We start from the raw sequence: 6,470 nt of genomic DNA, 5'->3' as shown, positions 1-6,470 counted from the left end.
GCACTTATTATTAGGAAGATTGTTTATGTAGGAGCTCACAGTTAAAACCGCTAGGAACCAAAGCAAAATGCGAAGTATGAGTGAAAATCCGGATAACGTTTCAGCATTCCATGTTTTGATTGGTGAAAAGTGTAACTCGCCTACTCAATACTCGATGCAACCTTTCTACAGACATAAATAGCCACTTGCCTATAGAGCTTATATACGTGACGTCATTTCTGCTTTACTGGCAACCATGGCACGAACAACCTAAGATCAAAGAGAGAGAAAGAAAGAGAGAGAGGGCCCACGGCGAATCAGGGTACAGCGGTGGTGAAATCCGAGCTCTGGTTGGACAGCGTTCCAAACGGCGTCTCATGTGTCCGACAAATGAACGGCGCGCAGCAGGGAGGTCGCAGGGAGGGAGCAGGGAGGAGGAGGAGTTTCGAAAAGCCCAATGCTATGGCGTATCCTCAATACAGGGTTGCCACAACGGCCGCCTGCTAAACCTGATAGTGAATAGGGTCTATACACGACGTCCACATCTATGAAAAAATGCTTCATACTGCTTCCAAGTTTATTTGGAGTCGACGTTTCGGCAGGAGCACTGCCTTTCTCAAGACTGAGGGTACATGATTCTTGTTCGTCTTCTTATAGTGTTGGCAAGAGGAGATACAAACATAATATGGGCACATATAGGTGAACCAGCTGGGCACGCACAACACACACATACACACACAGGTGCGGAGAGCAGGCTAGTCCCAAAGGCTCATCCACCCAAGGCAACGGCTGCCGGGAGTCATCTGTATACAATACAGGCAGCCGCTGAACAACCTCGGGAAAAAAAATCACAGGTGGGGGAACGTGTTTGCTGCAGATGGTGAGAAATCTTTTTCCGTTCTCACTAAAAGATGGTAGCGCCAAGCGTGAAGGTGGTTTTTGGGAGAAGTGGTCAACTATCAATGGTCAAGGCCTTGTTTTTGAAGATTTGTTCTTTTTCTCTGCTGCGTCTGTTACCCTCCCCACCCTTGCTCCGACCCGCGGCCCGACAGGATGAAAAAAAAAAAAAAAAAACGCGACAACCAGGTGGACATTGCTGGTTAGAAGAACGTGACATCTACGAGTAGAGTTCGAGCCTGCTTAGAGCGGTAAGCAACTCGCGACGAGAGATGAACATCAAAGAAAGAAAAGAAAAAAAATATGTGGGACAGTAGAGTGCTGAAATACTTTGAGGTTTTCGCTAAAAGGTGCGAGCGCCAAGCATGAAGAAGGTTTTTACGAGAAGTGGGATGTGGAGGGTATCAAAGAAGCGGGGTAAAAAAAGGGGCGGAAAGGGGTAAAAAACCCCGAGGAAAACTGTCCTCACATGTACCGTACATTAGTGCCGTCCAGAACGACGTAATCAGAGCTTATAAGGACTAGAGACCAGGGAAGTAAAACCTTTCCAAAAAGGAACGTGACGCATTGAAGGCGCTTAGCAGACGGAAAGATGTGGTCATCAAACCGGCAGATAAAAGAGGCGGCATATTGGTCATGGACAATGACAAATATATTGCCGCGAAACTTCAAAACTGTATTTGTTGTTGTTTAATAGCCGCCGGCATTCAGACTTATCACTCTGAATCTGGACCGCGTATCAGTTCCGTAATCTTTGTTTGTTTGCGATATTTATCATCGTTCACGTTAAGCAATGGCCTCCTAGTGAAGAACTTCGCAGCCAACAATACCGCGCAGCTTCTTGTAGTGCCTAAAAACCTCCGGCAGGAAATTCTGCAGGCGTTGCACGATGAGCCCACAGCAGGCCACCTCGGATTTGCGCGCACGTTGCATCGAATCCAGGAGAAGTACTACTGGCCGCGACTGCCTGCCGAAGTTGCCCACTACGTGAAGACGTGTCGTGAGTGCCAACGATGCAAGACGCCGCCGATCAGACCAGCAGGACTACTAAACCCGATTCCGCCCCCAGTCATGCCCTTTCAACAAATTGGGATGGATCTCCTTTGCCCCTCTCCATCTTCGTCTATGGGTAACAAGTTTATCATCGTGGCCACTGACTACCTTACCCGTTACGCCGAAGAATAAGCACTACCCAATGGTACCGCGGCAGAAGTCGCCAAATTTTTTGTCGAACAAATTCTCTTGCGACATGGCGCCCCAGAAGTCCTCATCACGGACAGGGGAACGGCGTTTACGGCAGAGTTGACTCAAGCCATCCTGGAATACAGTCATACAAGCCATCGACGAACAACTGCGTACCATCCCCAGACCAATGGCCTTACGGAGCGCCTGCATAATACAATCGCGGACATGATCGCCATGTACATCGACGCTGAACACAAGACCTGGGACGCCATCTTGCCGTACATGATCTTCGCGTATAACACGGCAGTCCTGGAGACGACCAGAGCGACCCCGTTTAAGCATGTGTACGGCAGGGAGCCCACGACGAAGCTCGACGCAATGCTGACGCACGTAACTAACGAGGACAACCTTGACGTCGCTGCCTACCTGCAGCATTGCAGAGGAAGCCCGACGACTCGCACGTCTGCGTATTAAAGACCAACAGCGCACCGACAGCCGACGATACAACTTACGACGACGAAAAAGTACAACCCACGAGACCAAGTGTGGATTTGAACACCAATTCGCCGTCGCGGACTAAGTGAAAAGTTGTTGCGTCGAGACTTTGGGCCGTACAAAATCATTCGCCGCGCCGTACCACTGGACTATGAAGTCATTCCCGACGGAACGTCAGCATTACAACGGCGACGCGCATGCCCAGAAATTAGTACATGTTATACGAATGAAGCCATATTACACGCGTTAAAGAATCTGTGGTGTTTTTACTTTGCAGGGTTTATGTTTAAGTTGCTTTGTTTTGGAACATCGAGGCGATGTTTTTTTAAGGGGGGGGGGGGGGGGGTAATGCCGCGAAACCATAGAGAAAGAGATTGGTAAAGAGCGGACACTCCCACAGGGCCACGCGGCCCATTTGACTGTAGTGCACCAAGCGGCCGGCGGCAACTACTTCCGGTCTTGCTGAAAGGCGCGTTATTTGAATACTAGCATGCGCTGCGTCCTTCCCTGCCCTTTTGGCGCATTATTTTGGTTTTACACGGTCTGCTAGTGTTTCTATTTATGTTCAGCATGCATAACAACATGAAAAATAGATTCCCAGTTCACTAAATTGGCCATCAACGCAGCTGCGCCACAGCCTTTGCAAAACAGTATTGCAGAAAAGACGTCAAGTGCTTTGTGAAATGAACATTTATTATGCTGCATATAAAACATACAAGAGACGCAACACATGTAGGCGGATGCATTGACAAAACTTTGCACACATAAGGCGATGTGCAAAATACAGAAAAATAAAAATACACAAGGCGAGAAACAGCACTTCGGTAGCGACAAAAAATAGCATAACGTTTATTTCCAAAATATGGCAAATGATATGTAACAAAACAGGCATTATACATAAACTACACAGTCTCAGTCCCGGCTACCTTAGAAAGGGTAACTTGTATTGTTCAGGGCGGAGAGAAGTACTGACACTTGGGGGAAATGCCACTCCGTTCACTCGTCGCATCTGCCGCGCTTCGGCTGCAGTCCGTGGGTCCATTCAGTGCTGTTGGAAAAGGAATGAACATGATGCAGAAGGTTGCAATGAAATATAAGGCCACTGCACCATGCACAAAATTGCATGTGGGTGCGTACTGAAGATTTGGTGAGCAGCAGTTATGGTCCAGAACAGAAAAGCTGTGATTCGTAAAATTGATACAAAAGCTACTGTTGCAACGTAGAGGTCAGGAAATGCAGGCTAACCGAACCTATCTGAAAATGCATTTCTACAGTGAGTGAAATAACAGCCACTAAATTAACAACATTCCTCAAGAGCACTGAACAGCTAGAGCAATGAAGCTTGCTGCATTATAAAACATTTCTCACTTTAACGTTGTCACGTTACATGCAACGCGACACCACGCAAAACTAGTTGTTCGCAAAACCGCGGCCGGCGGGCACGCCATGTTGGCTTTTCTTCATACGCGACTTTGTGAAGCGCAGAACACCGTGCTGAGCTAAACTGCCCGAAATGTCTCGCAGTTTGACAAGAATGAAACATTTCACACCTTGCGGTTGCCCTGTTAAACGCGACGCCAGGCAAAACTAGCCGTTCGCAAAATCGCCATGTCACGTCACCGCGGCGGTCAGCACGCCTTGTCATGCCTGTTAGCTTGCCCTTCACTTGCGACTTTGTGAAGCGCAGTCGCCGCCGTACTGAGCTAAACTGCCTGAAATACTGCACAGTTTGACAACAAAGTCCCGGCCGGAATGGCCAGTGTAAACTGCTTGAAATGCAGCGTAGTTAAGCAAAAAACGTTGCTCACCTTGCCATCGTTCCAAACCGCTGTCGTTCCGCGCAGCAGCCCACAAGAGGTCTGTGCCGCACAAGCGCGGCGAGGCACGAGCACACAACCGCTCCCCTCGACAACTTCTTGTCTCCTAGCGCTCCGTCGGGCTACCGCTGCAGCGAGTGCCGTCGCGCGCGCGTCCGCGCATTGGTGCCGCCATTCATCAATCGACGGCAGCGCAAAAAGTCGCGCGTCATTTTCTGGGGCCAGTTTTCGCCGAGTGACCGCTCTTTACCAATCAATTTCTCTATGGCGAAACCTTCAAAACTGTATTTGTTGTTTTTTTAACAGCCGCCGGCATTCAGGCTTATCACTCTGATTCTGGACCGCGTATCAGTTCCGTAAACTTTGCTTGTTATTGCTCGATGTCGCGAGTCACACCTTTATCAGTTTCGTTGTAGCACAAGATGCACCGAGATCTGTCTCGAAGGTTCCGGCCACTCGGGTGTCTTTCCGCAATGTTCCAGCCCGTGCTGGTAGCTGTTTGCGACGTTATCTAGATTGTTCTGGGCAGCCTTTAAATTGAGCGTTGATGAGTGTGACGGACATTCTTTGTTCGACGATCGACCAGCACGTTTGTTGCTATCGCCGCCGCCGAGTTGCTTAGTTCTTTTGCGGTTGCAAGTCAGCCCAATAAAGAGGTAATTTAAGTACCATCAAGCCTGTGCCTTCATTTGTGTCAGCGACCCTGGTCACCACCACGTGACAATATTGAGGAAGGAATTAGACAACTCTGTAACACTAAATTTTATAAACACCTAAAAGCGGACCCCACTCTAAAGCATCAAAACTTCTTACAGGGACTCTAGATGAGCTCGCAAAAAGTGGGGACATCTTCTGCGATTATGCAAAGCCCTGACCGCCTCACACCCGTCGCCGGGCCGATTCTACATGCTTCCGAAAATTCATAGAAGGGTTAACCCTGGCCGCCCTATAGTATCCGTTATCGGCACAATCACAGAACCAATCTCCAGTTACATTGACACATTAATTGGACACATACCTGAAACACACCTATCCCACATACGTGACACCAACCACTTCCTTCGCGAAATAGCAGGGGTAAATCTTCCTCAGGGGACCTTCCTTGTAACCTTAGATGTAGTCTCTCTATATACAAATATCCCGCATTCCGACAGAATCAAAGCTCTAATTGAGGCCTATAATCAGAATAGTGAGGAAGGACCCCAACTCCAGAAGTCCTAGAGGTATTGACGAAACTAGTTCTAGAATACAACAAATTTGATTTCGACAATGAACACTACTTACAAATTAACGACACCGCCATGGGTACAAAAATGGCCCCTAGTTATGCTAACATCTTCATGCATAGCATTGAATTTGAATTTTTACTTACTTCCCCTATTAAGCCCATCCTATACAAATGCTGCTTGGATGATATTTTCTTAGTTTGGACTGACACAGAACAATCACTCCTACATTTCATTGAAAACTTCAATCTCCTCCATCCTAGCATATCCTTCACGCACACATATTCCCAAAACAAAATTAAATCTGAAGACGTTGAAATTGCGGTTTATGAAGGTTCGCTCACCACTAGCGTATACAGAAAACCCCCGGTCCGACAACAATACGCACAAAGCTGTCGTCCTCATCACTCAAAAACAAGCATTCCGTATTCTCAGGCTCATCGATTCAAAAGAATTTGTTCCCAAGATCAGGATTTCGCACCAAACGCAAAACGTATGCGGAAAGTCCTGACTAAACAACGATACCCGCCAGATATTGTTGACGACGCCATAAAAAAGGCATATGAACTCAACCGAGAGGAAATACTGGAGGGACGTCCACGAGAGGAAAACATAGACCGTCGAACAAGCCTGGTACTCCCTACACGAGTAACCCCCCCAACGCGAACAGAATCCTAAAGAAACATTTCAACGTTCTAGAACAGAGCGATCGTCTCTCCAATACTTTCACGACTCCTCCCCAGGTTCTCTACAGACGACCGAAAAACATTCGCAACATCCTAGTCCACTGAAAAATAGGTAATAACCCGCGGTTGGGGTGCCGGCCTTGAGGAAAGAGTAGATTCCGGGTGTGCAGGCACATGCAGACATC

This window comes from Amblyomma maculatum, unplaced genomic scaffold (genome assembly GCF_055883805.1).
Source record: "Amblyomma maculatum isolate TAMU_Amacu unplaced genomic scaffold, ASM5588380v1 scaffold_76, whole genome shotgun sequence".
Lineage (NCBI taxonomy): Eukaryota > Metazoa > Arthropoda > Arachnida > Ixodida > Ixodidae > Amblyomma > Amblyomma maculatum.
Note: the sequence above shows the minus strand (reverse complement) of the source record.